This window comes from Halichoerus grypus, chromosome 3 (assembly GCF_964656455.1).
Source record: "Halichoerus grypus chromosome 3, mHalGry1.hap1.1, whole genome shotgun sequence".
NCBI lineage: Eukaryota > Metazoa > Chordata > Mammalia > Carnivora > Phocidae > Halichoerus > Halichoerus grypus.
Window position 1 is genome coordinate 71,141,053 of NC_135714.1, and position 18,271 is coordinate 71,159,323.

General features: G+C 40.9%; 1 protein-coding gene across 4 annotated transcripts in view; it reads right to left on the minus strand.

Moving 5' to 3' along the window:
* ABCG2 (ATP binding cassette subfamily G member 2 (JR blood group)) overlaps positions 1–17,917 on the minus strand; it is a 141,674-nt gene extending 123,757 nt beyond the window's left edge. For 2 of the 4 annotated variants that reach the window (XM_036122713.2, XM_036122710.2), the window contains exon 1: positions 9,041–9,602. The gene's annotated coding sequence lies outside the window, so the exon portion shown is untranslated. Of the gene's footprint in view, positions 1–9,040; positions 9,603–17,768 lie in introns of those variants that run through there. The other 2 variants (XM_036122714.2, XM_036122711.2) reach the window with 2 other exon arrangements.
* Positions 17,918–18,271: the final 354 nt, after the last annotated feature.

Here is an 18,271-nt window from a genome sequence, read left to right on the forward strand (position 1 = left end):
ATGGCAAGAGTTCATTCTTTTTGATGGCTGAGTAATATTCCATATATATATATACCACATCTTCTTTATCCATTCATCAGTCGATGGATATTTGTGCTCTTTCTATAATTTGGCTATCATTGACAATGCTGCTATAAACATCAGGGTACATGTATCCCTTCAAATCAGTAATTTTGTATCCTTTGGGTAAATATCTAGTAGTGCAATTGCTGGGTCATAGGGTAGTTCTATTTTTAACTTTTTGAGGAACCTCCATAACCTTTTCCAGAGTGGCTGCACCTCAATATTGTCTTATATGAAACAAAACACTATAGATGTTCTATGTATTACTAAAACTAGACTTGAAAAATGAAAAGATAGGGGCACCTGGGTGGCTCAGTCGGTTGAACATCTGCCTTCAGCTCAGGTAAAGGAGTCTGCTTCTCCCTCTACCTCTCCCCCAGCTTGTGTTCTCTCTCTTACTCTCTCTCTCTCAAAAAAATAAATAAAATCTTTAAAAAAAAGAGAGAAAAAGAAAAAGAAAACTACCACAATATAAAATTTACATTAAATATCACTCACTTTATGCCTGTGTAAGGATAGGCCACCCACTTCCATACAATTCTTGCACACAATGTTCTACACAATGAATACTCAGGCAGTGATGCTGATAATGACACAAGGTCTCAGTACAGCTCTTGTACAGTCATTAGATTTTCACACAAAGACCCTTGCACACATACACGACAGCTGTTCATTAACTGCACGGCATGATGACTATTTACTATTCCTTAAGTGGAAGTGAACCATCACAGAGGTCTTCCTTGTCATCTTCATGTTGAGTAGACTGAGGAGGAAGAAGGGGAGGGGTTGGTCATGCTGTCTCAGGGGCAGCAGAGGTGGAGGAGGTGGAAGGGGAGGCAGGAGAGGCCGGCACACTTGGTGTCACTTTACAGAAATACATGTAATTTCTGTCTCACTTTTTTGCTTTTTTCTTTCTCTACATATGTTTCTTCTTTTTTTTTTTAAAGATTTTATTTATTTATTTGAGAGAGAGAGAGCATGAGAGAGGGGAGGTCAGAGGGAGAAGCAGACTCCCTGCTGAGCAGGGAGCCCGATGCGGGACTCGATCCCGGGACTCCAGGATCATGACCTGAGCCGGAGGCAGTCGCCCAACCAACTGAGCCACCCAGGCGCCCTCTACATATGTTTCTAAACAGTACCAGTCCTTCTACCATTTGCTTTTGTTTCAGTGTCCATGTTGTAAAAGAACTCAAAAGCAGGGGCGCCTGGGTGGCTCAGTCGTTAAGCGTCTTCCTTCAGCTCAGGTCATGATCCCAGGGTCCTTGGATCGAGCCCTGCACTGGGTTCCCTGCTCCACGGGAAGCCTGCTTCTCCCTTTCCCTCTCCCCCTGCTTGTGTTCCCTCTCTCGCTGTGTCTCTCTCTGTCAAATAAATAAATAAAATCTTTAAAAAACAAAACAAAAGCAGTCTTGAATAATCAGAACCCTTCTGCCAGATCGTCTGTCAGTTTGTCTTCTGGCACTGCTTCTTCATCTTCCTCTTCATTGTCTGGCACTGATTTGGAAGCACTCATCTCCATCAGGTCAGCTTCTGTTAATTCGTCTGGTGTGGTGTCTATTAGCTCTTAAATTTCTCCAAGGTCCATATCTTGAAACCCTTCACCACAACCACCCTCCACTTTTTTTTTTTTCCATATCAACAATCTCGTTCATGATTTCCTTGATTGGCTCTGTTGTAAATCCTGTGAAGTCATGCACAACATCCAGGCACAGTTTTTCCAGCAGGAATGTATTGTTTGGGGCTTGATGGCTTTCATGGCTTTTTCTATAACAACAATAGCATCTCCAATGGTGTGATTCTTCCAGACTTTCATGATGTCCTCTCTATTGCAGTTCTCTTTCATAGTGTTGACAATCCTTTCCTTAAAGTACTGTGTGTAATGAGCCTTAAAGGTCCTTACGACCCCATGAGCTAAAGGTTGAATTAGACACATTGTGTTTGAGGGCAAGTAGACCACTTCAACACCTTTGGTGTTGAACTCATGGGGTCCTGGGTGGACAGGGGCATTGTCCAAAATCAAGAGAATGTTAAAAGGCAGTCCCTTACTGGCAAGGTACTTCCTGACTTCAGAAACAAAGCTTTGATGGAACCAATCCAGAAAAAGCATTCTCCCTGTCCAGGTTCTCTTGCTGTACAACCAGAACAGTGGCAGCTGGTGTTTATCTTTCCCCTTCACAGCTCAGGGGTTAGCAGCTTTATAGATAAGGCAGTCCAGATCATAAACCCAACTGCATTTGCACAAAATGGCAGAGTTAGCCTATCCCTTCCTGCCTTAAATCCTGGTGCTTGCTTTTCTTCCTCACTAATAAATGTCCTTTGTGACACTTTTTTTTCCAGAATAGGGCACTTTGGTCTCCATTAAAAACCTGTTAAGGCAGATATCCTTTCTCCTCAATGATTTTCTTAATGGGTCTGAGAACTTATCTGGCTGCCTCTTTGTTGGCAGAAGCTACTTCTCCTATTGACATTTTTTAAGCCAAAGTTCTTGCTAAAATTATCAAACCATCCTTTGCTGGCATTAAGTTCTCCAGCTTTAGATCTCTCATCTTCTTTTTGCTTTAAATTGTCATATAATGACCTCACTTTTTCTAGAATATAGGTATGCCTTTCTTATACTAATCCTGTACCCAAATAAAAGCTGCATTTTCAATATGAGATAAAGAGGTATTTTGCAAAAAAGTGCAAAGTTTTCACCCCCATTGGTGTAGCTACAGTGACAGTTTCAGAAATTTCCTTTCCTTTTCTTTTTTTTTTTAATGCTCCATATGCTGGATTCATTTAACTTGAAATGGCAGGCAACCACACTGCAGACCTCAATCTACAGTACATATCAAGCAACTCAACTTTTTCTTATAATGTCATGACTTTCCTCTGTTTCTTGCAAGCACTTTGAGCATCACTAGTGGCACTTCCTATGGGTCCCATGGTGTTATTCAAGGTTTATAGTGTTGTACCAAGCATGGTGAAAAATATGGGAGAACTGGGAGAGAACACATTTTACTGTGATACACAATAACCTGGAGAGACAAACGGGTCATACAGAGATTATTATTGTAACACGGCGTTTTAAGTGGATCCTGGCAACACTTGAGCTCACCGTCATAGCTAGGAGGGGTGGCTACAAAATTCTTGCAGTGTATAGTATGTATTACAGTTAATTTGATGTAGTTATGATTTAATACTGCATGTTTGCATTTGTTTACATTTCTCTTGACCACAAATGGTACCATGTACGGTCTATGTCCCTGCACATACTTTTTTTTTTTTTTTTTTTTCTTTATTTGAGAGAGAGACTTGGGGGGGTAGGGGCAGAGGGACAGGAGGAGAGGGAGTCTCAAGCAGACTCCATGCTGAGTGCGGGGCTGGACACAGGGCTCAATCTCTGACCCTGAGACCACCACCTGAGCCAAAACCAAGAGTCGGATGCTTACCCAACTGAGCCACCCAGGCACCCCTGTGCACATACACTTTGATAAATTTTAACTTTTTATAATAGATTTGTGTATATTTTATGGTAGTAAATGACAAAGTAGTACCTACATGTATTTTATGCATTCATGACATATCTAACTTCTTAATTTTCTTGATATATCTAGGCTATCAGTTCATCTGTGAGTTTTTTTAAATTGTTGCAAATCTCCAAAAAATTTTCCAATATATTTATTGGAAAAATCCATGTATTAGTGGACACACACAGTTCAAACCCATGTTGTTCAAGGGTCAACTGTAGTTTAGTCCGCAAGTATTTACTGAGCATCTACCATGTGCCAAGAAGTAAGTGTTAGGATATAGCTTTGAATTAGACAAAGACTCTCTCCTCAGGAAGCTTACATTCTAATGAAGACAGATGATAGATAGATGATAGATAGATAGATAGATAGATAGATAGATAGATAGATAGATAGATATACGATCATTTCAGAAAGTGATATGTCAAATAAAGAAGTTACATAGAGTCATGGGAGCCTTCCTTAAGGAAATATCATTTGAGCCGAAAACTGAAGAATAAGAACCAGCCATGCAAAGACCTGTTTGTTTTTTCTTTCACTGTGGTAAAATATCTATAACATAAAATTTACCATTTTTGAGTAGATTTATTGAGTAGAGTTGTGCAACCACCACCACCACCCACCTCCAGAACTTTTTCATTTCCACAAACTGAAACTCTGTACCCGCTAAACAATCACTCCTCACCACCCCCACCCCACTGGCAACCACTATTCCACTTTCTGTTTCTATGAATTTGACTCCTGTAGGTACCTCATTTAAGTGTATTTGGTATACAGTATTTGTCCTTTGATGACTAGCATATTTCACTTAGCATAATGTCATCAAGGTTCATCCATGTGTCAGAATTTTTAAAACGAATATTCCAATATAAACATATACCACATTTTGTGGTGTTCTTCTATTGATAGACACTTGAATTACTTTCATCTTTTGGCTACTGTGAACAATGCTGATATGAATACAAGTGTACAAATCTCTATTTGAGTGCCTGTAAATACCCGGAAGTGGAATTGCTGGATCAGATGGTAACACCATGTTTAATCTTTTGAGGAACCGCCAAACTACTTTCCATAACAGCTACACCACTTTACATTCCTACCAGCAAAGCACGAAGGTCCCAGTTTACATCAATGCCAACTCTTGTTATTTTCCTTTTTTTTTCTTATTATGGTCATCCTAGTGAGTATGAAGTGGTATCTCATTATGATTTTGATTTATATTTCCCTCATGATTAGTGATGTTAAGCATCTTTTCATATACTTATTGCCCATTTTTATATCATCTTGGGAAAAATGTCTATTCAAGTCCTTTGGCCTTTTATAATTGGGTTGTTTGGCCTTTGTTGTTGAGCTGTAGGAATTCTTTATATATTCTAGATATTAACTCCTTATCAGATATAAGATTTGCAAATATTTTCTGCCATTCTGTGCGTTGTCTTTTCACTTTCTTAATAAATGTCCTTTGAGACATGCAAATTTTTAATTTTGAAGAAGTTCAATGTATCTAGCTTTCCTTTTGTTGCCTGTGATTTTGGTGCTATATCTGAGAAATCACTGCCAAATTCAATGTCATGAGGCTTTTCCCCTATGTTTTCATCTAAGAGTTTTATACTTTTAGCTGTTGTGTTTAGGTCTTTGGTTCATTTTGACTTAATTTTTGTATATGGTATAAGATAAAGGTCTTGGCACCCTTGTCAAAAATCATTTGACCACATACATGAGAGTTAATTTGGCAGCTCTCTATTCTATTTCATTGGTCTCTATGTTTTTCTTTATGCCATTACCACAGTTTTTTGATTACTATAATTTCATTGAGGTTAGAGTTTTAAATCAAAGGTCACAGCAATTTCGAAGATCTAGAGTAGGGATCAGCAAACTTTTTCTGTAAAGGGCCAAATAGTAAATATCTGGGGCTTCACGGGCCATGTGCTCTCTGTCACAATTACTCCACCCTGCTATTATGGCACTAAAGTAGCCATAAACAATACATAATCAAATGGTTGTGGCTGTGTCCCAATAAAACTTTATCTTAATTGGTAACAGGACAGATTTGCCCCAAAGGCAGTATTTTGACACTCTTTGGACTAGAGGTCACAGTTGTGCATTTTCAAAGGCTTGAAGGAAGGCCAGTGTGACCAAAATAAAGGTGAGAGAGGAGGGAGCTGAGGTTGGAGAGGTAAGTAAGGGCCAGATGACAGAAACTTGTAGACCACAAGGGGGATTTGATTTATTCTCTCTCACTCATTCACTCACCAAACATCCATCAGGGACCTACCAGGAGCTAGGGGCTGGGGCTACAAGGCTCAGTCCTCAGCCTCCCTGGAGCTGTGATACAGAGAAGAGGTGTAAGCTAAGGAGTTTTAATACAGATCATATTTCCTGCATCATGACAATATGCTCTACTCCCTCACTTGAACCATGGGAGCTGCTCTGAGCTTTACCCTACTCTTAGTTCAAGCCTTTATTAATTGTCTCCAAGATGAGTGCAACTGTCTAGTCAAAAAGATTCTGCCTATAGCCTCACCTTCTTCCAAACTAGCCCCCCCACTGCAGCAAGAAAATTCCTAAAATGTAATTGTGATTATACTCCCCAGCTTCAAACTATCACTGTATCACTGTTAAGTCCAAACCCTTGGGACCCTGAGTGACCAGACCCTTGCCAACTTCTCAGCATCATCTGCTCTCTCTCCTCTTGGTGGGAAGTGCTAGCTGACGACCTGGGCCATCGACTCACACAAACCCACATAAGAGCATGTTTGACTCATGATTAAGCCCTGTGTAACACCTACATCAAAGAAGGGTATTTGCTATCTGGGTGAATTCTTGTTGTTCGTGTTTCTATTATAAAATATAATTATGAATTGAGCAAGACCTAGTAATAAAAGAGCAAACACATACAGAGATAGCCCGGCACATGTAAATGTAATGTAAATTACAAGTGTAAATGCAAATTCTAAGCCTGGGACCTGACCCACTGAATCAGAATCTCTGGAGGTGGGGCTCAGGAATCTGAGTTTTAGCAAGCTCCCCGGGGTGATTTTTAAGCATGATAAAGTTTGAGACCCACTGCTCTAAAACATTTATTCCTGCAGAGTAAAGGCCTTAATGGAGGCAAAGCTTAAGACAAGCATGAGAATAATTTTGACAAAGTAGAAATAGAATAATTTTTAACATACAAAGTTTTTGAAGTATGACATAAAAAGAAAACAGACCTAGTACAGAACACTATATGCTGCGAAAGGTCCTGAGAGGATGAAGAAACTACAGGATAAACCTGACCTGGGAGCAATCGGGCTGGGGTTCAAATCCAGAACTCCCACTAACCAACTCTGTGCCTTGTAAGAAATTGCTTAACCAGAGTCTCAATTTCTTCACTAACAGGTTAGAATAATAAGCCCCTTGACCTGCACCCTGTGATGGTTGTGAAAATCATGTGGGATAACGTATTCGATGATGCTTTGTATGGAAGGATAACATGGTGATCAGGTTTCTTTTCCTGCTGTAACTCCTTACAACAGAATATATGCACCTTCCCTTCTACACAGGAAATGGATAGGATTTTGAGGCTTGCAGTGACTCAAGAGATTTCTCTTTAGTGTAGGTTGCAAGAGATACACAGCTGGAATGAGAGGTTGCTCTGGGCTTGATAAGAGAGAACAGAGGAAAGTGGCCTCACCTGAGAAAATGGTGCCAGAGCTTTGGCAGATGGTGGTAGGAATACCATTAATATCCCTGAACTCATCTGTGGCTTTACCATTTCTCCCCCCAGAAAAGTTTAATTAAAACCTATAACAGGGGCGCCTGGGTAGCTCAGTCGTTAAGTGTCTGCCTTCGGCTCAGGTCATGATCCTAGGGTCCTGGGATCGAGCCCCGCATCAGGCTCCCAGCTCAGCGGGAAGCCTGCTTCTCCCTCTCCCACTCCCCCTGCTTGTGTTCTCTCTCTGGCTGTGTCTCTCTCCCTCTCTGTCAAATAAATAAAATCTTAAAAAAAAAAAACCTTTATAAGAAAAAAGAAAAAACCTATTAACAGCTTTGGCCAATGTTCAGTCCCGGACATTCTTACTGCCTAGCAGTTGCTGTTGTGTGGGCCGTTTACAACAACTTCTGTGCTGATTGGTCAAGGTTTGTGCCACACAGGTTGTTAAACTTTTAAGTAACACCTCTGGTGATACCCCATGATAGAAAGGAATGTTATTTGAAGCTTATTTCAAACAGAAGCAATTCTCCTCCCTCTGGGATGGTTTAATGGGTTCCTACTGTGCTTCACCAGGCCTGCGCATTCCCTGGACCTTTGACCCCAGTGCATACTCTTCAACTTAATGACAGATAGTTTCAGCATGTTCATTCATCACCAACAACACAATTTATAATTTATTCTGTTTCAAGCATATTTCTCCGGCTGACGAAGCTATGAGCCACTATTCTGGAAGGATTCCCATGCGTGTGTGGGTAAGAATTCTATTTCTATGCTGGGGTTTCTTTCATTCATTTCACGAAGCGAGGACATCCCAGGCCACCACACTCTTTTCTTTCCCCCTTTTTTCCCATTGCTATTTTCTCCCCTCAACTACAGACAGAATAGGTAGACTTCCTGTCTATTCATTTTTTTCCTCTTAGCTTGTCTCTTTTGGATTAAAAGCAACTTTCAGATAAATGTGAATCATTTAAGAGAGGGAGCTACTCCCAGGAGAGTTTAAAGGCCTCTCCTAAGAAAAGAAAACATGGTAATTATATTCCTTACTTGAACTGACGTTCAACCACGTAATAGATTCATATGCCTTACAATCTTTATACCTCGAAATGGTAGGTGGAAGACACCAGTTATTTTTTGAGCATGCATAATCTTTAAATTGAAACCAAAATGTTTAAAGTGACGACTAGCTCTATCAGTTGAGGTGTGATATGACAATCCCCTAAATTGCAAAAATTAAAAAAAGATTTCTGGCTTTGCTCAAAGTGACCCCATGCAGTGTAAGGAGTGGCCCAACATTCTCTCTCACTTGGGGTGACTTGGCTTCCCACATCTAGGAACAGTTGAACAGAAACCCCAAATTTTAGATAGTCCGTTAAGCAGATACAACCAGGGCAGGGATGGTGACTGATTTTCTTTTCGGGTGCTCTTCATAAATCACAGACTTGGTTAATACCTTCATTCCACCAGCATCCCCCAATCCTTTTCCCCCAAAGCAAAAAAAATTCTAGAGGATCGAAGCCCTTGTTACTCAAGGCATGGTTCACGGACCAGCAGATCTGAGGCTGCCTGCAAGCCTGTCAGAAATGCAGAGTCTCAGGCCCAAACCAGACCCACGGCATTCTGCTACCTTTTTAACTAAATGTCCAAGTGATTCATATTCACATTAAAGGATGATTAGTACTGGTTTAACTGACACATTTGTTAAAGAGCATACCAAAAAAGAATCAAGATTCTCTACTCAGAACACTTGAAAAAATAAAAACAGACAACTCACTTCAATTACGACGGGTGATGCTGGAAGGAAAGAGCCCCCAGCCTTGGCAAGAGGCAGGGTGATGCGGAGACTTCTATCCTTGTAGGTTTTCCTTTAGAGACTTCAGCCCCAGAACCATGTCCCTTAAAGTTCCACGAGCTTCCTTTTGCCGGCCCACGGGGGCAAGAGAAAGAATCAGAGAGGAAATGCAGCCCCTCAGCGAGGTCCTGCAACGACCAGAAAGACCGAGGCTTTCCAAAGAAACTAGCCTTGAGGAAACGGCCACGGGGAAATGAACAGTTCTCATACCTCCCTGAGATCCTTTCTTCTGCCCCATGAGCCGGGCATTACCCACATTTCCTTCTCAACCACTGAGATTCAAACCGACGACCTAATGCCTCCAATCCGCCTGGGATCCTTTTCCGGCGTTCCCGGCAAGGGGATGGGAAAGGGAGAAAAAGGCACGCGTCAGAGAGATATTTTTATCTTTCTCTTTGTGCAACAGAATCCTGATGACAGCATCTCCCGACACTAGCAACAACTTGAGGAAAGATCAAAACCAATCCTAGCAAAGAGTTCTGCTCTGTGTAAACTTCCTGTCCTTCGCTAGCTCTGACGAAATCGGGGGTCTCCTCTCATAGGCCCTGCCTTCTGGCAAAAAAAAGTGCCAGCAGGAAGAGAACACATTTGAAAGGAAGTGAAAGAAACCAAAGCAAAGACAGCATTAGGTTTCAGGGCAAAGACCCACCAGAGACTGGAAGAGGAGAGAGCAGCTATATTTAAAACATGCTAGTCTTCTAATGTTAGCTTTTCTAACCCAGAAATACAATAGGAAGGTAAGACCGTACTAAATAGGCATTTCATATTCTGAAAACATGATGATGTCAAGTGAAATAATAGGACAATAATAGGGTAAAAAATTATTTATGTGATATTACTGTGATCCTGTGTGATCATTTTCCTAGTTGTTGCACAGTTGACCATTTTGCTGTGATGTAAGCATATGGGCAATGCAAGGTACCTGTATCTTGCCTGGAATGTAATTAAGCAAGGCATGTGTGCATTCTACTAGTAGTGCAATTATCTGTATTAAGCAAAGCCTAAAGGTAAAATGTTACAAACTTCCTAATCAATGGTATATTTATTTATTTATTTAAAGAGTTTGTTTATTTATTTATTTATTTCACAGAAAGAGAGAGCACAAGGAGGGGGAGTGGCAGGCAGAGGGAGAAGGAGAAGCAGGCTCCCAGCTGAGCAGGGAGCCTGATGCGGGGCTTGATCCCAGGACCGTGGGACCATGACCTGAGCCGAAGGCAGACGCTTAACCAGCTGAGCCACCCAGGCATCCCTCAATGGTACATTTAAATCCATAGAGATGCAGAAGTTTTATTCACCCAGTTACCTTATCCCCCTACCTCCCTCCCCTCCAACAACCCTCAGTTTATTTCCTATGACTAAGAATCTCTTATGGTTTGTCTCCCTCTCTGGTTCCATCTTGTTTTATTTTTTCCTCTCTTCCCCTATGATCCTCTGTTTTGTTTCTTAAATTCCACATATGAATGAGATCATATGATAATTGTCTTTCTCTGATCGACTTATTTTGCTTAGCATAATACCCTCTAGTTCCATTTTGCCATTTCCAAGGTTTATTCTAAACCAAATAGAGCTAACTTCACAAATACAATTTTAAGGATAATTAAGACATATATTAAAAATAAATAACCACAATTCTAAGAATCAGCTAGATACTGTTGGGGAAAAGAAGGAATGTATGACACAGTACCTGCCCTCCACGGGTTGGGTAGACAAGACTAACATACATGACCCAACAGGAGGTCTGGCTGAATACCATATTAGTTCAGGCAGTAGGTAGGGGGAGAAAGGAGAACCCAGCATAGATTATAGATCATGGATCCTCACTTCCTACTGATGTAGACCTATTGCCGACTTGGCTAAGATGACCCAGTGAACACGTAGCAAGGTTCAGAGTAATTGGGCTCAAGCTCTCATGATTCCCCTGTATTCCAGAACAATAAACATTAGATAAATCTTTGCTTGAGAAGTAACTAAAGCCTCTCTTCCACTGAGGCAAATCTAAGGAAACACATATTGCTTTTCTGACAGAAGGTTACACAAACTTTAACTTTCAAATTTTCTCCCATGTTTCATGTAATGTAATTTTATGTTGTTAAATATAATATTAAGACAATAGTAATGCAGTAAAAAAAAAAAAAGAAAGAAAAGAAGGAAGGAGGGAAGGAAGGAAGGTAGCAAGGAAGAGAGAGGTCAAAAGAGGAAAGTAGGAAAGGAGCAATGAAATTAGAATCTAAATGTTTACCAGTAAGGATATGGTTAAATAAAATGTAGCATAGGCATACAATGGAATATTATACAACAGTTTAAAAGAATGAGGTAGAAATATATGTACTGTCTTGACAAAGAAAGATCTCCAAGATATATTAATTGTAAAAAGCAAGTTGCTAACTAACACGTGCACACCCTCACAAAACAAAACCACATGTTTTTATATGTACCCATCTATGTATATAATCACATAGAAAAAACTTCTGAAAAAACATGACCCAAAATGGCAGCAATCTCTGGGTAGTATGGGATTAGGAGGTAGGGATGCTTTGTTGTCAACATATATCTCTGTTGTTTAAAGATTTCCCATATATTTTCCTATTTCTCTTAGAGTAAAAGCCAAAGACCTTTCTATCTCCCACCCCTACTTCTCTGGTCTCATTCTCCCCTTTGCTAACTGTAATGTAGCCAGACCTATCTCCTTGCTGTACCTCAAACGTACATACACCCACCCACCTCAGGGTCTTTGCACTAGCTCTTCCCTTTGCCCAGAATGATCTTCCCCTATTTATATATATGACTCATTCCTTCACTTCCTTCCAGTTTTTCTTCAAATGGTAACTTCTCAGTGAGGCCTACCCTGACCTCCCAAATTAAAATTGCAGTTCCTTCTACTAGCATTCTTGATCTGCCTCATCTTATTTTTGTTGAGAGGGCTTATCACCTTTTGACACATGTAATTTCCCTATTTATTATGTTTGCTTTTCTCCTTCCAATAGCATGTAAGCTCTATGAGGACATGGCTTTTTATTTACTTTGTTCATGAATAAATCCTTAGTCCCTAGAATTTGTGCCTAGTATACCACTAGATGCTTAATAAATGTACTAATAAAGTCACAAATTTTCCCAAGAATATATTCATGTATTTTTTGTATATATTTATCAAAGATAATCACCAATCGCAAACAAAAAAAAAAAAATTCTAAAAAGTTAGAATAAAATGCCTGAGGACCTCCTGGCTTCTATGGAACAAGATTTGAAAATCTCTGGCTGAAAGCCAAATAAGGTAGAATGCATAGGACAAAAGCTTATTGAATGGAAGTCCTTCCATTGACTTAGCACACTATCTAATTATTTTGCAAACAACTAGGAGCAAACCAACCACTCCTAGAACCTCTGTGAAATACCCAGCTATTTCTTTATAGAGGCAAAAGGCCAGTGAAAGTCCCTTATTTCTTATAAGGGCAACACTGTGCCAAAGGTGACAAGTTGTAACAAAAGTCATGCATAGTAGTTCTTGGAGAGCTCTGTTATTTCTCTCAAAAAATGTATATCCCTAAGAATGTAGAGGGAATTTAATCCCCAATCTTGTTGAAGCAGGTATTGAAGTCCTTGAAGCTGGAGAGTGAGAAAGGTTTGAAACAGCCAACATCATCCCCTACGTCAAAGTAGAAGTCTTTTAGCTAGTGATTTTTTTTAATCAGAATCAGTAGCATAGGGGCGCCTGGGTGGCTCAGTTAGGCGTCTGCCTTCGGCTCAGGTCATGATCCCAGGGTCCTGGGATCGAGCCCCGCGTCAGGCTCCCTGCTCGGCGGGAGGCCTGCTTCTCCCTCTCCCACTCCCCCTGCTTGTGTTCCCTCTCTCGCTGTGTCTCTCTCTGTCAGGTAAATAAATAAAATCTTAAAAAAAAAAAAAAAAGAACCAGTAGCTTGGCCGTGGAGAGGAATCCACTCCAAATTAACAAGGTAGGGAAGTCGGGTCCGCAGATAAATATTTATTTTGCCAGTCTTATTTCCCCCGTCTTAACCATTCCTCAGGGCTCTGAGAGGCAGTAACAGAGAACATTTCCTTGCTTAGCCATTAAAATTATGAAAGGGTTGGGGCACCTGGGTGGCTCAGTTGGTTAAGCGTCTGCTTTTGGCTCAGGTCATGACCTCAGGGTCCTGGGATAGAGCCCCATGTCGGGCTCCCTCCTCAGCGGGGAGCCTGCTTCTGCCACTCCCCCTGCTCATGCTCTCTCTCTCTCTCTAATAAATAAATTTTTTAAAAAAATATTTATAAAAAAAAAAAGAAAAGAAAATTATGAAAGGGCCTTTTCTGGTATCCCAATCTTTTGTTTTCCATCTTGTATTGGTTTATAATGGTGTCTTCAGAATTCTCTAGAATGAACGCAAAGAAATTTGGGATAATCTATTCCTATGTTCCAGAGTATGGAAAAGTTGCTCCAAATTTCCTTTAAGGCTTAGAAGCAAACCAAGACTTAGCAATTGTTTAATAAAAGTCAAAAATTCTGTGTTCCATATCTTTATTATCAAGACTCACAATGATTATTTACAAGTTCCTCAGCACTTATAGCTTTGGTTTCTCATTTTGCCAGTTATAAACTTCTGAGAGTTAAGGGCCTCATTCTAGGCTTTTTAGTCTGACAGTATGGTGCTGTTCAAACAGCAGTTATTTAATCAAGGCTTTATAATCAGCATTATAAACCAAATGATAATATAAACAGAGCTATAAACATGACCTAAAATAAAATCACACTTGTAGCAGAACTTTGAAATGCCAAATCTGCTTCAGTGGTTGCTTCCAAATATTAAAAGCCATATAGGACAAGAAAAAATTAGTAACTATGACAAACTATCTTTATTAACACTTCATACTTGTTATTTACTGAACCAGAGACACAAGAAGCTCTGGAAGAGGAAAGCTCAAATCAAGGGAAGTATTTTTATTAAGCAGACCAACCCCACCTCTGTTTATTGCCTGGTACATTTGTGCAGCTGTTAGTAAATGTTTACAATCTGAGAAATCTAGGTACAATAAAGTTTATGACTGGGGTCTAGATCAACTCCATAGAGAAGAGAGACACTCCAGAGGGCAACACCGTCTGATTTTTCCTTTTCTTCACAAAGCTAAAGATCTGGACAACAAATACAGCAAATTTTATATATTTTTACATAATCATGCATTTGTATGTTTGTGTATATCTTCTGTGGCAGAGAAGGCAAGGGAAAGTGGTGTAAGGGAAGGAAAGAGTTCAAAATAGTGCAAAGTTAGAAACAATGTGCCTCACAACAGGGGAATGCAACATAAACTATGGTATATGATATCACAATCACAAAAATTAGCAAGTAGATGGGCTATATGGATGCATGGCATATGAACTGTCTAGGGAGTAAAACTTTTTGCTCTTAGATATAGTTCCTGGGCACCTGCAAATTAAACTGACAGATGACAGACTGACAGGAGAAAAAAGGTTTATTCATATGTAAGTTAGAGACTTACCTACCTAACTTAGTAGGAAAATGAGGAGAGTGGAGGAAAGGCTTTTATGGGACGAAAAAATAAGTTTCTTTAGGAAAGACAAATGGGTTTTTAGAAGAACAAACTGGAGATTTAAAAAAAGTTTGTGATAATATTTGTTTATGAATGTGTGAGTGGTCTTTTCTATCTTCTTCATGGCCATGAACGATTTGATTTATGGTAGGATTACTCTTGTTCTCTCTTCTAGGAGTAGACCCATCCTGAAGAGGGATTTATGACAGCCTCATTTTTCAGAAGTTTCTGCTTTTAATGAGATAACAGAGGCACCAAGAAGGCTTCTTTCTGCATCTGTTGATTCTCAATTTCCTTCAACTCAAAATAATCCTTATGTCAAAGTGGCATATGCTGATCCCCTTCAATATAAAATTGTATCAGTTGAAGGAAATCAGAACTAAAATAACATGAATGTATTCACTGACTTTAAAATGTAAAAAAAAAAAAAAATGGATGCATGATCATGGCAGGGATCAGAAATTAGTTTGAAAAAAAAAAACAGAGTTTTAACAGTTATTATTAAGTTTCTTGTTCTGTAGATTTACTAAAATTCATAGCCATCAGTCATTTTTTAAGGAAGGGAGCGGTATTAGACTATTAAGAAGAAATCCAGTCAGGCAGAGAGAAATAATGAAAAAAGAGAAAAAGTAGAAAGGTAAGGAGAGGAAAAGAAAGGCGCATACGGGGAGGGGAAAAAAAAAACAAACCCAAACACAGAGAGAAACATTTACCAAAAGCAAAACTGACACCTAGAGAGACACGAATTAGTGGCAGAAAATGGGATATATGACTGTGTGAGTTGTGTATTAACTATTTATGTCTCACAACAACCTGTATGCTGTTATTAGCCCCATTTTGCAAATGACGAAATTGACTCACAGCATGGGTTGAATAACTTCCTGGGTTATTTAGGTGAGTAGGAGAGGACTCAGGCAACTCAGACTTCACACTCAAGCATTTTGTCCTGATGTTTCTGATGCAGACATGTCAACATTTCAGAAGATAATTTTCAATCAACCCTTGAAATTAGTGACAAATGATTCTGCAACATAACATAGATCTTTATTTTTAAAATAGGCTCCATGCCCAATGTGGCACCCAACATGGGTCTTGAACTCATGACCCTGAGATCAAGACCTGAGCTGAGATCAAGAGTTGAATGTTTGGGTCCCCTGGGTGGCTCAGCTGGTTAAGTGGTTAAGAGTGTGCCTTCAGCTCAGGGCATGCTCCCTGCTCAGCAGGGAGTCTGCTTCTCCCTCTGCCTCTGCCCCCCCCCCCCCCCCCGCTTGTACTCTCTCTCTCACTCTCAAATAAATAAATAAATAAAATCTTAAAAAAAAAAAAAGAGTCGAATGCTTAACCGATTGAGGCACCTCAGGTGCCCCTAACATAGATCTTTCTGACATCCAAAATTTTTTCTGCCTTTGTTTTGATAAAGTTTATTTTTGAAATAAATATTTATTTTCCCCTCCCCCAAATTCTAAACCTTTCCATCTTTAGAGAAATGACAGTGCTCTTCCCTTTCATCTACACCACTAGGGTAGAGCACATTCATTCATTCCCTCCTTCATTCAGCAGACGAAGGAAGCTGAGTAAAGTTACCTAGCCCCCGTCCTCAAAGAACTGCACAGTGACCTCTGGGATACAGCCTAGAAGCCAGTCCCTGGTTTGACATCTAACAAACCTCTTGAACACAAGAGGTTAAAATTAAAAACCCTGATTCTTATTTTCTCTTGGTTTCTAAATAGGAACTTTAAGGCAGGAATTCTCTCATGACTTCGGCTTTAAGCTTTGGCATTAGAAATGCCTCTCACATTTCTTTGATCCTTGAAAGCAGATTTAGCATCAGAATATATCACAGTGGAAAGATGTTCCAGGCAACACCTAAGAAGGCTCCTAGATTTTTATCTTCTTACATTATCATTGTTTCTGACTTCAAGCACCGTGGTCATACTTTCTCAGCTGTGCCAGCATAACTTGCTAGCACCGATTGAACAAGATCTTAAAACAACGGTGCTGGGCCCGCCTATCCAATTTGGTTGTAACTGAAGAAACCTGAGGACTTCATTCCTCTTAGTAACACAGTGATCTTTCTTCTTTCCATGATTCATCTTTTGGGAAGGGTGTACTAAGTTTTAAAGTAAGGCTCAGGAATGAGATAACTCTTCCCTATTTGAATTATGTCTTTCATGCATTCCAAACTTTTCTGAATGCCTACGATGTGCCAGACTGTTGTTAGGATTATATAGAAAGTACCTGCCCTGAAGGAATTAACAATCTAAAGGTGAAGAAAGGAAGGAAACAAAGTGTTATAATACTGGGTAGTAGGAGCCTCAAATGTAGTCAGGAATGCAGTGTAGGAGGTTGGCTAACTTTTGTTGCGGTCTCAGTGTGCTTTTACTATGTCCTTTCTTCTGACAGTTTTCCCATTATTCCATTCTTCCTGGTTTTCCGTAAACAGCTGCAGCATTCTCAGGTTCCTTATGAATTTTTTCCCCATTTAATTACTAATATATTCGTACTTAATATTTCCGGAAAATAATTGACTTTGGGATGAAATAGGGCTGGATTTGAATCCCTAGCCAGCACCCTCAAGTAGTTGCTTTTTGTATTTTATTATGCAGGAGTTTGGGTCTGTTTAGAAATCCTATGCAATGAGCCATGGGTTGGAATGGGAGCTCTGCTGGGATGGAGACAGCTCCTCCCTACACTTCTCTGTCCAGCTCTGGGCAAGTATCTTCTCTCTGCATGCTCACATGACCTAGGGACGGCCTCGTCAGCTTGGCATGATCTCACGATCCTAGCTCCTCCCATGATACAGTTAGAGAACCTATCCATCTCTAAATACTGTGTAGGTTGTGTAGAGAGAATCTGATTGGTTGTTGACTAGCTAAGGATAGACTCTATCCAGGATGTTGTCCAAACCGCAAGAAGTGTCTGTTGGTGCAAAGAGAGCCACCCAGGCCAAAAGTTTTAACAAGTTATGAATCGGGCACGGTTCCTGAGAATGAGGGTTTGAACTGGACAGAAACCCCCATGGGACCTTGGACAAATTCCTCGGTCTTTGCAGTCTTCTCCGCGAAGTGTTGTTAATACTTAGTGGATAGCGTGCTCCGCTGCCACAACCTACCTTCAGGGCTGAAGAAACTATTCCCCCAGCCGCTGGGAGCCGGGCCATCCTCCCCGAGTACTTCTCTAGGGAGGGGAGAGCCTCCCTGCCGACACTCGTGGCCTCTTTCCGAAGACCGTCTGCATCCCCTGGCTGCTCCCCGCCGGCCTCTAAAGGCCGGCTCCCCGGGCGGGAGGAGGCGGAGCCGCGGAGCCGCGTGCGCAGGCTCCCTCCGCTTCAGTGTGGGCTCTGACGCCGGCTCTGCCTCAGTTGGGCGGGGCCGCCGCAGGGGAAAGAAAGGAAGGAAGGAAGGGACTAGAAAAGGAAATACAAGAGAAAGGAGGAGGAGGAGGGAGGCAATCAGCTGTCCGGCAAATGCCAAGGGAGTGAAGGAAACGAGTCCTCGGGCGCCGCACGGCTGGGGGAGCGGCCGCGGGGCGCAGCCCGGCGCTCTCAGAGCCCGCGGCCCGCAGCAACCCCGCCCAGCGCGCGGCCCGGCGCCCTCGCGCTCCTCGGGGCTGGGT